General features: G+C 37.6%; 1 protein-coding gene across 15 annotated transcripts in view; it reads left to right on the forward strand.

Annotated features, from left to right (window-relative positions):
- The window catches only part of znf536 (zinc finger protein 536), a 496,275-nt gene that overhangs the window by 192,068 nt on the left and 286,337 nt on the right, over positions 1–17,870 (forward strand). For all 15 annotated transcript variants that reach the window (XM_073907215.1, XM_073907216.1, XM_073907219.1 and 12 more), the window contains one exon: positions 7,056–7,136. The gene's annotated coding sequence lies outside the window, so the exon portion shown is untranslated. The remainder of the gene's footprint in view (positions 1–7,055; positions 7,137–17,870) is intronic.

Consider the following 17,870-nt stretch of genomic DNA (forward strand, 5'->3'; position numbering starts at 1 on the left):
GTATGAACAACTTTTGTGGTGTCTTTGGACTGTGGCAAGCCTCTGGACAAAGGTCTGCTTTTAAAAAAAAAATAAGAGTCAGATCTTCTCTTTTTTGGTTTTACATAGGAAAGTAAGTTGATATGCAACAACGTTAACCTGATTTCACCTAGTAGGACATGTTTCTGGATTAACATCTATGTGGATCCTGAAACAACTTTCCAATCAGGCAATCAGAATTAAGGAATATGTAATGTGTATTTATATAACACATTTTTCCTGTATGGACATACACCCAAAGAGCTTCACAATAATGAGGGGGGGGTCTCTCCACACCACCACCAGTGTGCAGCATCCACTTGGATGATGCAATGGCAGCCACAGGACAACTGCGCCTAGCTATAGACCACACAACAGCTATAGATGGAGTGGAGAGACAGTGATAGAGCTAGTGGATGGGGATGATTGGGAGGCCATGATCGGTAAGGGCCAGACAAGAAGTGCTATAAGATTCTTGATATGAATTTAATGTCTCATCTGAAAGACAGTACTCACTGACAGTATGGTGTGCCCTTCAATTTACAGCGGCATTAGGAAGCATCCCGTTCTGGCCTCACTAACACCACCTCTAACAGCAACCTAGTTTTCCCATGTGGTCGCCCATCCAGGTACTGACCAGGCTCAGCCCTGCTTAGCTTCAATAAGTAACAGGTCTTGGGCTGCATGGTGATATGGCTGTGGCAGTTTATGTTAAGTTTAGGCTTACGGTTTGGTTTACTTTTACATAATTGTGATGCAACTATTATTGCCCTTTTATTTTGGGAGTAATTTACAGTTATGGTTGGTTTAGGGGTAGGGAATAGGTTTTTAAACAAAATAGATGTTCCAGGGCCAACATAATTGTTAAACCAGGATTGCATCATACAATAAACATTTTTTTTACTTGTTCAAACTACTTAATTAAAATGAGCTGAAACAACACAATTCTTGAGATTTCATTGGGACAACTTAATTTTTATGTTCAATCCACTTCAATTTGTTAAAAGTGTTACAGTAGGTTAACTTAATTTGTGTTGGGACAACATGAATGAATTGTGCGAAACCCTGCATTTTTAGTGTATCTGGCCAAATCATGGCGTGCATGGAACAACCAGTGGGTGAGTAAACACATTTTACCCCTTCCTCCCATAAATCATTTCACAGACCATACACTGTAAAAAGTCATTTATTTCATTGAACTTAAGTTCTAGTGAAGCCATTGTCTTAAATGTGACAATTTGATTTCACTTAAAGTTAGCATACCTGTTACAACTTGGAACTGTAAAGATGACTTATTAACTTAATTTTAAAGTTATGCTCATAGTTAATTTACTTAATTTAAGGGCAACAATTTAAGTACAACTGTAGAAATGCGAGCACTGTTCTAAAAATGCTCAGCTGCAATCACATCTCCAACTAAAGAAATGTAAGCGATGAGTGTAAAATGCATGCTCTCCACCTCGCTAATCTGACTGAAGAATGCAGCACTTCCATTTACAACAAAAGAAAAAAGAACAGACCAAAACTTTTTTTTTTTTTTTGACAGCACCCTTAATCGCTGTTTTTAAGATTAAGTCAATTAATCGCTTTAAAAGCAATGGGTTTACTCACTTTTTTAGGTACTGTCAACAAATAGCTTTTTGCAGTGTTTCCAAACTGAACCACAATGTTAAATTAAAAAACTTTAAAAAAGGAAGTGACAACATCTGAAACCACTTCTTTATCACTGTATAGTGCACTATATCTTGTATTGAAAGTTGTGTAGTGGTGCTCCGACTTTGCATCTGCATCTAATATATTTATTGATCTAAAACATATTATAGAGAATAAAATAAAAACAAATAAACAACTTCCATTCACCTATTATGCCTCAGGAGTCAGGTTGAGGACACTGAAAGAATTATAAAAAATGAATTGTCATACAATTATGTATGTTCTGGTTGATATATTATGTCCAAAAATAGATAGGTAAGGTGGTGGCAAGGTGGCCCAGTGGTAAGCACTATCGCCTCACAGCAGGAAGGTTACTGGTTTGAGTCCCGGCTGGGTGAGTTGCCATATCTGTGTAGAGTTTGTATGTTTTCCCTGTGTTGTGTGGGTTTCCTCTTGGTGCTCTGGTTTTCCCCACAAGTCCAAAGATATGCGCTATAGGTGAATTGAATAAGCTTAATTGGCCATAGTGTATGTGTGTAAATGAGCATGTATGGGTGTTTCCTAGTAATGGGTTGAGGCTGGAAGGGCATCCGCTGCGTAAAACATATGCTGAATAAGTTGGCGGTTCATTCCGCTGTGCCGACCCCTGATAAATAAAGGGATTAAGCCGAAGGAAAATGATAGAATGAATAGATGGGTATGTGTGGTGTTCATGGCAAAATCGTCTCTTTTGTACAAGCTATTTACATTAGTGTCTGAATTCACTCACACATTTCCTCTCCTGGTTTGCTGATACAGTGTACTCAACTATCATGACCTACATAGGGATTAGTCAATGACTGATGCATTTCAAACAGAGTCTTAACAGTGACATATGAAGATCATATGTGACCCTAGATCCCAAAACCAGTTTTAAAGGGTTACTACACCCTAAAATCAAAATAATGTTATTAATTACTCACCTTCATGTCCTTCCAATTCACTGATAATTCACATGAAATACGAGAGCTTCTTCATCCTCCATAGACAATAAGATTCCTGACCTGTTCGAAGTCCAGAAAGGTACCAAAAAACATCCACAAAACAGACCGTTTGCCTTCAGTGGTTTAATCTCAATATATTATCAAGCTACAAGAATGCTTTTGTGTGCACATGAAACAAAAAAGTCGCTTTATTCAACAGTTTCTTCTCCTCAGTGTCAATATATTGTGTGCATTCACAAGCACTGCACAGTGGTGTATACCCTGGATGTCTGCACAGAACTTCCTGTGTTTTGAAATTATAAATAGTATTAGTATTAGTAGACTATTAGTTTAGAGATGCTTTCAAATCTGTAGATCGATTGTTTTGTTCTGAAACAGGGATTAAAATTGTTACAATGTTGCTTTTTATTCTTGGTGTGGCTCACTTTCACATGGCAAAGTTTTCAAATGGACCAAAAAAACTAAAACAAGTCACGTGTGAGTAAACTCTCCTCACATTGGTCAGAATTCCATGGTTTATTTTGCAGTCCCGCTAAGCTGTCATGTGGCCTTATTTTAATTAATGACGATGAGCAATAAGACATTATAAGCGAAAAGCTGAGCTTTAATTTTGAATAGTGACACCCAGAGACATTTACCAAATGTATATCAGAGGTAAAAGTTTCTTGGCTAGAATTATGCATTATAGGCTTTACATTATAGAGAGAAATAACAGATAAACCAATACTGCCTTCAACGGATAATGGATAAACAACTATTGTTAATAGATCAGCATGCTTTCACTACTCATCATTCTCTCTTCATATAGTCACATATGCCTATTATATAACCACAATACACTGTGATATAGCCTGGTTTGTTAGTTCGTTAGTCACATTGCTTTGATTATTTGATCAGTTGTTGGATTGTATTGGTCGATTCACTCCAGAGTTCACTTCAATCAAGCCTCATTTAGGCGATCTCGGACCGATTGTTTCTGCGCAGATCATAGTACGATTGCTGGATTCACCTATGCCAAACCATTCATGCTAAGGAGGCAAACACGCTAGTTTCTGAAACAATCATCTAGGGATGAAAGCACTCTAAATGTAAAGTTTTAAGTTAGGGTTAGTTGAATCAGTTGTTACAAATTATTGGTCTATCAAACTAAAGGTGAAAATAATGTTTTACAAAAACATAAATATGCCACTATCTGGTCTGTTATGTTAATTTTTTGTTGTAACTTGCGACCCAGTTTCAAGATCGGGTTTGTTTATGTACTTATATTGATTGTTGTTTTACTGTCAGTTAGAAGACATGTGGCCAGTAACAATAGTTTCAAACGTAGCATCCTTCTCTTTTCATCCTAAGAGAACATTCTTTGCTCCAAAGTAAAGCTTTTAATTTCACCCACACATGGTGCGTTTACAGATTCATGAGAATTCAAATATTCCAAATAAAGTGTAGCGAATGGGGGGGTGGGCAGGCAGAACCATGAAAACACATCAGATTTATTCCCCCTGTCTTGTTTACTGGGCCACGGAACATTGGATGCAAACAGAATGCAAATTCATTTGATTGAATCAGGTGATGCAGAGGTAATTGTATTTGGAGAAATGTCCAGGACTTCTTCTCTTTTTTTCTTTATTATTATCAATGGGGGAGGGGTTCTTTATGAAAACCATCTTAAACAAAAGCTATCATCACTCCCAGGCCCTGTGATACTCCTTTGTCATTTGCGGATGTGGATGCGTCTTTAATTTCCTTTCAATTAAAAGTAAATATGCGGTTTTCTTTTTTCTCCCCCCACTGTGAAATCTAAACAAGCGGAGTCAACATGAGCAGACAGGTGAAGAATATTCATTTTGTTGCTGTCTGACTCAACAGGGTCTGATGTTCAGAGTCACTGTTTAAGACGGGATATTTTTCTATAAATACATTTTCTTTCCGTCTTGCATATATGCATGTACTGTACTGACTGGGATCTTTTGGCAGTTGTCTGGGGTTCGCAAACTTTTTGGGAGCCCTTACAAAGGGGAAAAGATTTCAACTAATTATAATAGTGATTCAGCATTATAACACTGATTAAGCATGTTCTTGCTACAATTTGTAATCATGGAACTTCCACTTTAATTTGTCATGATTTATTATGTATAACAAAGTTGATAAAAAAAATGTGGCAAATGAAAAGATAAAACATTTCAATATTTTAAAACGCAATCAAATTAAATTCAATTAAGTTCAAATAAATTAAAGCTGTGTTTTAGACCCAAAATATTGATTGAAATAGGGTTATTATTTCTTAAACAATAACACTAATAATAATAATTTTAACAATATTAATAATATAAACAATAATAATAATAATATTATTTTTATTATATTATTATTTTTGACAATGAAACAAAAACTACTTCACTATACTATTGTAAATCAAACTGGCTGCTGATATACAGCCTGTTGCAATCAATACAAGTGTTATATTGTGTTTATACAACAATTGGATGGCATAACTGTAAAGTATAATTAAGCAAACAAAAACTACCAAAAAAAAAAAAAACTTTGTCTGAGGAACTACTTTTATCCATCACAGATTCACATCTGTTGCTGACCCCCTAAACAGCAAATGTCATTGCTAATACATAAGCATCAATTTAGAAATAGATTATTGCAATATCTTAGTGAAGACAAAACAGAGGATCTCACAGATCAAAATTATAAGGCTGAACAAAAAAACACTGATCTACATCAATCATCTAATTATACTACCAACTGTAACATCAATTGGATAGGCATATATGTCTGTAGTGTATGAGTGTGAATGAGTCTGTATAGATGTTTTCCAGTGATGGGTTGCAGCTAGAAGGACGCCCGCTATGTAAAATATATGCTTGATAAGTTGACAGTTCATTCTGCCGTGGCGACCATGGATTAATAAAGGGACTGAAAAGAAAATGAATGTAACATCAATGTATTTCCAACTGCCAATCACGCTTAATGTAAATATTTTTTATTAAATATTATTGCAATTTACATCAAATGTAATTTGATGAGGAATAACATGCAACAAACAGTAATATTAATATGTATCATTCAGCATAGTATATAAAGCTGCAAAACTTAATATTGTAGTCCTTTTTTTTTTGCTCTGGAGCAAATTACAGATTAATCCAACAAAATATTATCTTTAGATATAGTCATAAACAAATATTTTACAATAGACCACAATATAGACATCCATCAAGGCAAGGCAAGTTTATTTATATAGCACATTTCATACATAATGGTAATTCAAAGTGCTTTACATAAATATAAATGTAAGAAAGAGTAAAATAAAAATGATTAAAATAATGAAAATGATTAAAACAGATTAAAATATGTTAAAACAGGTTATAAAAGAAAGACATAGTGTGATCATACTCCTGAATAAGTAGCTTTCATAAGAGTGTTGTCGATAGCTAACGAGAGGCTGAAAGGCCACAAATGTGCTGCAAGTCCCTTCTCTGTAAGCATCGAAACATATTCTTATGAATAAACTGCATATTTGAAATCTAAACTAATACGTTCCAGCCTAAAAATTATATATAAAAAAAATAACATTCTGTGTTTCCCACAGTCTCAATATTTGTCAGACTATAGGATATATAGTTTAACCATCCGCTCGGCACTCACTCAGGGCGGAGTGATACACGTGTGTGAAGAGGCTGGAAGTGTTCTTATACAATCCACAAATCAAAAGACCCTAAAATTTAATCATAATTATTGCAATTACTGTTAAGGGCAGAACGGTGGTGCAGTGAGTAGCACGATCGCCTCACAGCAAGAAGGTCGCTGGTTCGATGGTTCAATTTCAAATCACTCAATTCAATTCAAATCACTCCGGGTGCTCGCGTTTCCCCCACAATCCAAAGACATGTGGTATAGGTGAAATGGGTAAGCCAAATTATTCATATTGTATGAGTGTGTAGCGATGTTTCCCACTAATGGGTTGCAGCTGAAAGGGCATACGTTATGTAAAACATACAGTATGTTGCACAAATTGGCGGTGCATTCCGCTGTGGTGACACCAGATTAATAAAGGGAACAAGCCAAAAATAAAATGAATAATTGAATGATTATTATTATAAAAAATAATAAATAATATACATTTTAATAATAAAATTATTACTAAGTAACATGCTCAATTGTGTATCTGGAGTGATACAAAGATCAGAGTCATGGCTGAACAAACATGCTTTTGAGTGCAACTTTGAATCTTAAAATTTAGCAAGTTTTCTCAATTATTTATTGTAGTTTTTTATTTGTTCTTCCTGGGTAAGCTGGAAATAAAAAGAAAGCTTTAATTGAATGTATATCTGTATTTAGTTTGCACTGTATTGTCTGTAAAAGCTGATTGTTCTGCATTTATGTGTTTCCTCACAGTGATGGCTGAATATGATGGAGTGACCCTGAAGTCCTTGACAGTAAACCTCCAGGAGTATAAGCGAAGACCTCTGATGCACGGTGTGGTCTTTGTTGCCTGTCTCTGTGAGCTTTAAAATCAAGCCCGATACTAAAGGTCCATTGGATACGTCTAGAACTGTTGAATGTGTTGTTTTTGACATGGGCATCAGAGCAGATCAGTCAAGTACATAATGGTGAAATTATGAATGTGTCAGTCACTCTCAATACCAGCAGTTTAAGAGCCCTCTCAGTGTCAACAACACAACAACTTCAAAAACAAACCTCTCCCGCCGCACCCCTCACCGCTCTCAATGGCTTTTAACAGTGTTCATCGGCTGCATTGAAACGTAATACATGACCCTTGTGCTTGAGTAGACAAATACAGATAGATAGCAATTACGTAAACCACAATCAATAAAAAAAATTCTGCCAACTTCCCAGGCTATTTCTGCTCTTCAGATGTGCTCGGCGAAAAATTAGGCTTTGTGAAAATCAAAACGCTTTAAATCAAACCGCGTTATGGGCCCGCTGCAACAAAAACAAGGAGCATATTGGATTTACTAATTTCGGATGAGGAAGGACACTAGTTCAACTTAAGTAATACCGAATAAAGGGCTTGATTGAATTTCAGTGATGTCATTACGGGGTCACATTTCAATGTGTAATATGATATAAATTTGGTTAAGGCTGCTTCCCTCGTCTACAGGGTCTGCTCGGCTTGTGCTTTTAAGCCGCACGGTTCTCTCAGCACACTTGATGATGGATAGCTACAGGTCTGCCCATTGCGTTAGTGCTCATTAAAGTTCATCCTGATGCCATTGTCATGATGGCAGGAACGCTAAATAGGGGTCAGTGTCATTTATACTGTATACCTCAGAAAAAAGGTTCTGTTACAAGTCAGATCCTGATGCTTGCTATTTGACTTTGTCTATTCCGAGAACTCGTGTACGACACACATTTATATTTTCGCCTATATAGATTTATGCACATTTTATTTTGGAGTATATGTTTTTGAGTTTGTGCATTAAATGAAGTTCATTTTTGATTCTTTGTTTGGTGGTAAACATAAATACCCCAGAATCAGTATACTGTCAGCAAATATCCAGAGTACTGTCCATATTTGTAAGAGTGGCATTGATGAGTGTCCCATACATTTTCCACTTAATACCACAGTAAATGTACAACTAAAGTGGTAAATTTGATCATAGCAGTGTGTATGTATTTGCAGGGTCTGCTCTGAGTGCTCAGCACTCATGCCAAATTGTCACATTTATTATTATTATTGATTATTTACTTTTTATTTTTTGTTATTATTATGGAATCACTTTAGAACAGTACTGTTGCAAGCCTAACTGGCACTAGGTACATGCCGGGGGTGTGGCTTTGTGGAGGGGTGCTGGAAATTAGTCTCCATGCCGTCCCTAGCAAGATGCCGCCCTGGGCGATCGCCCACATTGCCCATGCCTAAATCCGCCACTTCTTTACAAAAAGGTTCGTTAAGTAATTTGATGTTACTTATATACTAACAGCAACAAACAATAAACAGTATGTTTATTGCAATAGTTATTTATTTTTGTACCTTCATTGTTAGTTCTGTTTAAAGGTGCAGTATGTGATCTGCCAATTTGATATTCAGTTAGCATAATATCTTTGAAATACAATCACTCCCCAGCTGTCCAAAGCCATGCCTCCTGAAATCCCGAACGCGCACCTTAAAGATGACAGAGACCCACTTGATCATGTCATTCGCCAGTTAGAAAACTTTATAGTACTTTATATTACTAAGTCTTATAAGTCTGATAAAAAACTATTATATCTAACATGTCTTCAGTTGTGTAGCAAGCAAAACTTGCCATTTTGTGCAGTATTTTATGCATGCAAGGATCGCTGGTCTCACTCTCTCATACGATTTGTCCTAAAGCGACTACTGTATGCATAGAGGGCCCTACCATACATCCAGCGCGAGGCGCAACGCATATGTTTTTTGCTAGTTTCAGCTCGGTGAGTCATTTTGACGTTTTGCACCACACTGTTTAAATAGCAAATGCATTTGCGCTTTTATGTGCGCCCATAGGCATTCTGATATATAAAAGGAGGCATGTTAAGGCACATTGCTGGCTTTTTGCTATTTTGAGGCTCTAAAATAGACTGCACAATAGACCAGCTGAGAGCAGGTCTAAAGGCCAGCGCTGAGTGCGTTAATTGTGCGCCTCGCTTAAGCATTGCTTAAAACACACAGGATGTACAAAAATACTCAAATATCTTTTCAAATAAAAAGCAATTTGAATTGAAGCAATAAAATATCATTAAATAGCATTAAAGCAATAAAATATTACAAAAAAATATTATTCTCTACATAAATATAAAAACCACTGCTTTCATGCCTTCATCTCGGGGGGCTTTTTCAGTTTATTCATGACAATTTGTTTTTGTATGATGTTATTATTAGTAGTATTATTTATTATATTATTATTATATTTGTTTTATTAAAAACAAGCTTAGATGTTTGCCCACCTGTCAGGTTTTACACCATATGGGGCACAGCATGTGTATTAGGGTAAACTGTAAGTCAGTTTTTTTAACACATTTCGTTATTATTGTTCATTTATTAGTTTGCTGGCAATTAGAACTGAATTTAGAAATAGTTTTGAAACAAATATTTGCGCTTAACAAACAAAATTATTTATGTAGGCTAATGGATGTCTGTGCGTACAACATATTTTCTTGTCCACAAAAGAGAGGGAAAGTGAAAGTAAAGTATGAGAAGGCTTATCTCTCATTCTTGCCAGAAGATGCTTAGTTTAACTCGCTTCTCTCTAGTGAAGTGTTTCGTTTTTCCACTTACAAAGTCCACCATATAAATAGAAAATGCGCTATGGCACGACGAAACTGACTCTTAAAGAGAATGGGAGATAAGACTCTTATTGGTTTATTGTCAAAACACACCTATAACTCATTTAGAGAATAAGCTCAACCCTGTTAGACCATGCGCCGCGGTGCAAAGCGGATTTTTCCATCCTTAAAATAGCTAAAGTGGATTCTGACACACCAGGGGCCTCATGTACGAAGACTTGCGTGGAAATCTTACTAAAACATTGCGTACGCACAAAGCTGTAAATGTGCGTACGCAGTAAAAAATTCAGATGTATGAAACACTGCGTACGCCGAATCCCACACATATTCTTTTGTACATCTGAATGAACGTGAAACTGAGCGCAACACGCACGAGCACAAAACCCCTCCCTGCCTCCTCCCCCGTATGAATATGCTAATGACTATGCTAATGACAAAACCCAACGAAAAAGCAATGGCAATATCAAGCAAAAAGAGAAACTTTGAACAGAATGTGAAATGGAGGTGCTGCTTTCGGAGGTAGACCGGAGAAAAGCTGTGTTATTTGCAAGTTTGTTCTCCGGAATTAACAACAAAAGAAAAAAATAGAGTGGGAGAGTTTAGCTGGTACGGTTAACACAGTTGGGTCTGAACATCGCACTGAGTGCATTTAAAAAAGAAATAGTGTGGTTTATAACTAAAAAATGTTGCAGGACACTTAGCAGTCTCAGTGGCGCACCTCATAAGAAGCACGTGATCATGTTCTGAAATGTTCGAGAATAAACTCGGCTCGAATCCAGCATCTGACGAATTCTTTCTTCTTCTTTTCCCCGCTACATATCAGATTTTGCCCACTATTTATCAAGAGAAAGACAAGTAGGAATCATCAATAAGTTTGTGCATCATATTTTATTTGCACATTTATTGAATGGAAATGTTTCTGATTCACGCATGCAAATTCATCTTCAGATAGTGTCTTTATAGCAATGTGTGTGCGGTAGATCGCTCAGATTACATTGGGAAAACAGGCAACTGCTGCAAATTGTGCTTTAATGTTTAGCTGGTCAACTGTATGGTATGGAAATCTTACATACCTACTATATGAACCCGTCTCATACAGCTGCCATTGCAAGGATCAGACACTTTGTAGAGAAGAATTTAACACAACTGCCTCTAGGAGTCGCCAATGGAAATAAAACAGACATGCACAAAAAATGTGCGTACGCCTGCCAGAAAGCTGCCGTGAACCTGCGCACATTCCCACGTTCAGTTCATTGTTAGTAAATCCAAACGTGAGCGATTCTGAGCGTGAAACCTGGCGTACGCAATGTTTTTGTGCGTACGCAACGTTGATACATGAGGCCCCAGGACTTTGCGCCTGGATCGTCAAAATAGAGCCCTTAGTGTTTAGCCCGTGACATGTAGGAATTACTCTGTCCCACTTTATATTAAGTGGCCTTAACTTATATGTACTTACATAGGAATTAATAGTTTGTTCCAATGTACTTATTGTGTAAATACATGTATTTACTGTGTACTTATGCTTGATTAAATACATGTATGTAATTACATCTTTAATAAACTTTTGTAATTACATTTGTAAATACACTGTTGACCATCCCTTACACCTTAACCCACCCTTAAACCTACCCATGCCACCAAACCTGTCCATAACCCAACCTCTATCCCAACTCAAAAGCACCACATGTTCTCAAATACATTATAAACACAGTAAGTACATTGTATTTTTTTATGTAAGTACATATTAGTTAAGGACACTTAATATAAAGCGGGACCAATTACACTTATTACTAAGCCATATTCACAAGATATTTCAGACCAAATATTCAGAGTAGCATTGTAAACATTATAGGGTGCGCATCACAGTTTGTCATTGATGCTGTATGTATGGCTGAACGGTACCTTATGAAATTGAAAATAGTTACATCCATCTTTCGCTGGAAAGTTTCAGTGGCTGAACAACACTTCTGTGCATATAACCCATTCATAACAACAATGTTGATGCATTTTCAAATCTTGCATTTCTGAGACCCCAAAACTCGTAATACAGAGTTTTTCCTGGAAAAGCATCAGTTTGTTTATCTGTTCTCAAATATTTAGACCAGTCATAAAGACTCACCTTGGTACATCAATGTTAAGTATATTTTTGAGGTGTTAAAAGCACCTCAGGGGCTCTGAGACACCAACAGAACATGAGGGTTAAAAACCCTGTGTTAACCCAATCTCTTTTCCCTTTTTTATGCTGCATAGTGATATTTTTTTATAAAGGCCAGCCTTTAGGGTTACTAACAATGGACTTAAAATATTGTTTTGGAGGAGCGTGTTATATTTCCTCTGCTTTCTTTGGCTTCGCACAGCCCAAGGTGAGCTAACACCACACACCTCCCGGATCTCCAGTGTGATTTTGTTTTTTGACCCCATGCTGTCGAAAGGATTTTGAATAACAGACTTCTGCATGCTACTTGTTTTCAGCAAGGCCTCATGTAAAATGGATAGGGGTGGCACATTTATTGAAGTTTGATTTAAAGTGAGGGGCAAAAAAAGAGACCTTGTCATAAATTATTTTACTCATATCCAGCCCTGGCGATGTATGTTGTAACGTTAAATAATGCATCAGGCAGCTCGTAATTAGGACAACAATAGTCTTTTAGCACTTGAAGAAAACTCAAGCCGTGTCTGGCGTTCTCCCCCCTCTCCCCGGTTTTCAAATGAACGCAGAAGACACCTGAGTGATCTCTCCACAACACATTTCTCCTCTCTAAATGGCAGGCAGTGTTTTAAATTCATATTTCACTCTAAATGATATAGGTTATCATTCCGCCGCTCATTATCATTTAGACACAAAATAAGCAGCAGTAATGTGCCCTGGAATGCAAGTCACCAGCCTAATGTTACTCCCAATAATATACATGCATATTTGTCTCCGTGATTATTGCCAGTCGCGGCGCACGTCGTTTGATTCTAATGCAATGTGACAAAATGTAAGAACACTGTAAAAGAGAGGCAAACACGCGGGAGATAGTGAATTAATTATATATCGGCGGGTTTTTTTCACCGCTAGATAACACCTTTGGAGGAAGTGCCCAGGTGCATTAATAACCTGACAGGACAAATGGGCAATCTCCCACGTCGAGCCATTACGGCACATTTATCAGTGACCCGCACGCTTTCCACGACTACAGTTAGAGTCCGTGGAAGTGTGTTTAGACAAAGACAAAGGCATTACCTGCATGGAAACCCCTTGTGCTATTAAAGGCTTAGCCCCGGTGATGTGAACTGGATATTAAATATCCTTTATCTTAAATTTCCCTCTCAGCCTCGGGTAAGCCGATATCTCTCTGCGCCTCACCCTCATATTGCTCTATTGCTGTAATAAATACATAGATATCAATGGTGGTAAGTTTGTCCCAGTCTGAAAAGATTACGTGCGCCTGGCCTGCTTTAATAATGTACGATGGCTTTATGTTTATGTATAAAGGAGGAGTTGTGTAAGAGAGCTCGCTGGTGAATGACCATTGTTCTGGTGACACAGTGAAGCAGTTAAGTGCACAAACGCAGGGGGTAGTGCAGGCCATCTGCTGCTCCTGAGGGATTCGCTCACCTGTATTTGATCCCTCACTCTCGCTCTCTCTCACCTTCTGTCTCGCAACTTTCTTCAAGGCTTGTGCGGGAGGCTCGTCGGGAGCTCCCTCTGGCTCCGGCTCGCTCCCCAGAGCCCACAGGGGTTGATGAAATTAACCTGCGCGTAGAGCTCTTTTCTCAGAGACGGATAGAAAGCGACTTAAAAAGAGTCACGCTTCCATTTTTACGTCAAACCGTGGATTTCCATTTTCAGAATTCGAGAGCTCGTTCGCTAAACTGGGACTTGGAAATGATATGGAAAATGTCTCTTTCCAATATTCTGCACCCCTTAGGCTGTAGATGCTCATTTGTGTCAAGGATTACCCTGTGGAAAACACTAACATCCTGCAAACCGTAGGACTTCATCCATCCACGTTAAATCATCCTTCTCCAAATACTCACACCCTTTTACATCTCCACTAACCGGCCTGACAGAAAGCAATAAATCTGATGTGCACACTAGCTTTAACCAACTCCTGTAAGATAAGGTTTACAAATGCTACGGCATCCATTACACAAACGCAGGGGTGAGTCGCTAGAAATACGAGGAATCGGCTCATAACTCTCTTATTATGAATAGCCCCAAACGAAAGGTCATGGTCATGACAACCATGTGATGGATGTCACCGGTGCCCAATTAAATCTCTCTAAAAAAAAGGCGCCTCCCAGCGCTCCAGCTCCTTATTAAATATGAAACTGCTAAATCAACAGTCAGAGGCATGGGTGCTGTTTTCTCATCTGCTTTTGGACAAGTGCTGGCCCAGCCGTGAATTATTCATGCTGTTGATAAGAGGGTCAATAACATAACAAATCCTCCTTATTAATGTTAGTAGCGAAGCCCAAAGGTCAGTCGGTAACTTTCCCAATGTTCCAACTCCCTTTTTTTTTTTCGTTTCCAGACAAACACCAAGAACAACGATGTAAATCTTTGTTTGTCGACAAGCAAATATTAGCCAAGCCACAGCAAAAAGCTTTTGATTCATAACTGCCTGCAACGTTTCTATCGCTTCCCTTGTGTCTCTCGTGTGATGTGTGTCTATCACCGTTTCCGTTTGCTTTGCGGGTATCCGGCCTCCACGCCGTGTACGTTATCCTCCAGAAACAAAGGGGAGATGAGTTGCATGCAAGATGAATTGAGTGAGGACAACTGTTGCTCGCAACCTGAAATGCCAAGGCACGGGGGTTACACGGAAAGCTTGTTAGTCTCTCCGCTTGACCACATAAAGCTAAGATTAATATGCACCACCGTAAGATATATCCTTTCTTTCGTTTGGCTGAGCCCCACTCTGCTTCTTTTGCTTCGTATAGGCAGTGCGGGAATATAGATGATGATAATAATAATAATGTCATTTTGGACCGGAATCTCTGTCATTACCTGCTGTAAAGTGCTTCTAATTGATATCTCTGGAGAGATAATGATTGCAATGCCCTCCAGGAAGGTATTATTACAATATTAACCTTTGTATATACTTTTATGCAGAGATCTCTGGAACATTAAGTGATCTGTAAATCTTACTTGTGCACTAATGTCGCTGCGGAAGAATGGCGTTTTGGAGGCGTGCCCTTTCGCTGATTAACTATGTCCAGGGTTTTGGTCGCTGTGGAGAAATGGATGATGCGGGTGAAGTCATTTTCCAGACTGAGGAGCGCTTTTTGACTGAAGGACTACCAAGATTTTGTTTGTCCTCCTGCCAGATGGGCAGCGAGAGGTGGACGGCCCGTGGACAGGGGCAGCCAGTCCAGAAGTATATAGTGGAAAAGAGGTTATTTTTGGACAACGCCATCGCCCCGCAGATAATTGGGACCCGCCACGGTCGCCCGTCCCTGCTCTTTGGCAGTGGATCGACCTGACATTGTAGCAGCAGTGGCTGGCAGCATTCTGACAACACAGGACAAACACTAGGGGAATGTTGCGGAATGGCACACTGTGAAGAGGGAAGCACCGCAGATGCAGCTGAGAGGAGAGACTGTTTATGTATTTACTGATATTGCACTGCTTTAAAAAAAAGCATCCATGCAGATTTAATGATTAAGAAACAGAAATGCACTCGCCAGAGAGATTCTTTTGCACTGCCACCGAGAACAACTACATATTTTCAGTTGACATACTGCAAATGAAAACAAATTAATCTAGGGAATGCTGAGAGAGCCTATGAGAAAGAGAGAGAGAAAGAGAGAGGTGGTGGCAGCATAGACAATGATTTAAACCCATGACATAGGAATTGCTTCCAAAATGTTGTCTCTACTTTGGAACGCTGGAAGTGATTGTGAACAGAGAGTATGTGACCTCTGCTTACGACTGTCTGGTGGGCTTCTCTGGCAAGTAAAACTGTCTTGCAGTACTGCCTATGGCCTCTAGGAAGCGCAATACTGACCCTGTGTGTCAAAGTTTAGAGGGGGAGATGCCCAGCTATGCACAGCACATAATGAAACTCATGAGTTATAAACACTTTTTGAAATGAAATATAAAAATATAAAGGGTATTTGTGAGGTCTTAAAAAGCAGTCAAATGTCTTATATTTCAAAAACAAATTTTTAGGCCTTAAAAATCTTAGTTAGTCTAAAATTCACTGAAATATTGTGTTGTGTGTCTTAAATCATTTTTAACAGGTCTTAATTTTTACTCTGCCCCAAGTAAAGCTGCACAATCAGGCCGACATCCTCCCAATCAGCAACAATCCATCTTAGTAAAACCTTATTTTTAAAATTTAACTTCAGATATAATTTACAAAAGCTTTTAGAAATATTTTACAGTAATTCCTTCGTTCCTTCACATAAATTCCCTATAATTACCAGGGAAAAATAAAACTAAAAACAATTACAGTTCCTCATGATAATAACAGAGCATGATAGCCCTTTAAGTTATCTTCCATTCATACAAAAACTCTTTACAGTAGTAAAGGCAAATGGACATAATATTTATGAATAGGCATGAAACTTGAGGATTTATTACAGAAATGCATTAAGTTGAATGGAAGTTATAGTCAATCAGTTTGGACCAAAAGCCAACAAATATATATATTTCATTATTTATGTAATTGTCTCCATAATAAATAAAATTTTAACAATGTTAAACTTGCATTTTTGTCAAAACAAAATATTATGTTAAAAAACATGTATACAACTAGATTTTTCTTGTTTTGACACATTAAATAATTACATTTGGTGGCAAGCAGAAAACAATCCATTGGTCCAACCGTGCCATTGAAAAAAAAATAAATAAATAGTGTTTAGCCTTATATAAGTCTAAAAAGTCTTAAATTTGACTTCTGCATGAATCCTGCAGAAACCCTGTATATATGTTGCCATTCAAAGGTTTGAAGTCGGTAAGAATTTCATACTTTCATTTGATCAAAAATGACTAGACTTCTATTGAAAACTAGTTACTGCATGTTCTTTTGAGCAAGTCATTCTGAAAAAAAAACAATGTTTCATGGTTTCCACAAAAATATTAAACAGCACAGCCATTTTAAACATTGTTCATAAAAAGAAATGTAAAATAAAAGAAATAAATAAAACAAGGGCACTAAATCAGCATTTTAGAATGATTTTCAAATATTTCTATATTAAGGGTTTAAAATTTTGCTTTAAAAACACATAAATCATTTTAAAATATGAAATTGTAAACAAATAAATATATATGAATGAATGAATGAATGAATGAATATATAAATAAATAAATGAATGAATGAATGAGTGAATGAATACAAGGGCAGCACGATGGTGCAGTGGGTAGCACAATTGCTTCACAGTAAGAAGGTCACTGGTACGAGCCTCGGCTGGGTCAGTTGTCTTTTCTGTGTGGAGTTTGCATGTTCTCTCTATGCTTGCATGGGTTTTCTCCGGTTGCTCCGTTTTTCCCCACACGTCCAAAGACGTGCGCTATAGGTGAATTGGGTAAGCTAAATTACCCTTATAACATGCTGGATTAGTTGGTGGTTCATTCCGCAGTAGCAACCCCTATGAATAAAGGGACTAAGCCGAAGGAAAATTAATATATGAATTATTATTTCTGTATTTATTTATTTATTCACTCATTCATTCATCCATTTTCTTTTCAGCCTAGTCTCTTTTTTAATCTGGGGTGGCACAGCGGAATGAACCGCCAACTTACCCAACACTGGGAAACATCCATACACTCTCATTCACACACATACACTATGGCCAATTTAGTTTTACTCAGTTCAATTATAGCGCATGTCTTTGGATTTGTGGGGGAAACCGGAGCACCTGGAGGAAGCCCACGCCAACAAGGGGGGCAATAATAATAATAATAATAATAATTATTATTATTATTATTATTATTATTATTAATAATAG

Source organism: Danio rerio, chromosome 7 (assembly GCF_049306965.1).
Source record: "Danio rerio strain Tuebingen ecotype United States chromosome 7, GRCz12tu, whole genome shotgun sequence".
Lineage (NCBI taxonomy): Eukaryota > Metazoa > Chordata > Actinopteri > Cypriniformes > Danionidae > Danio > Danio rerio.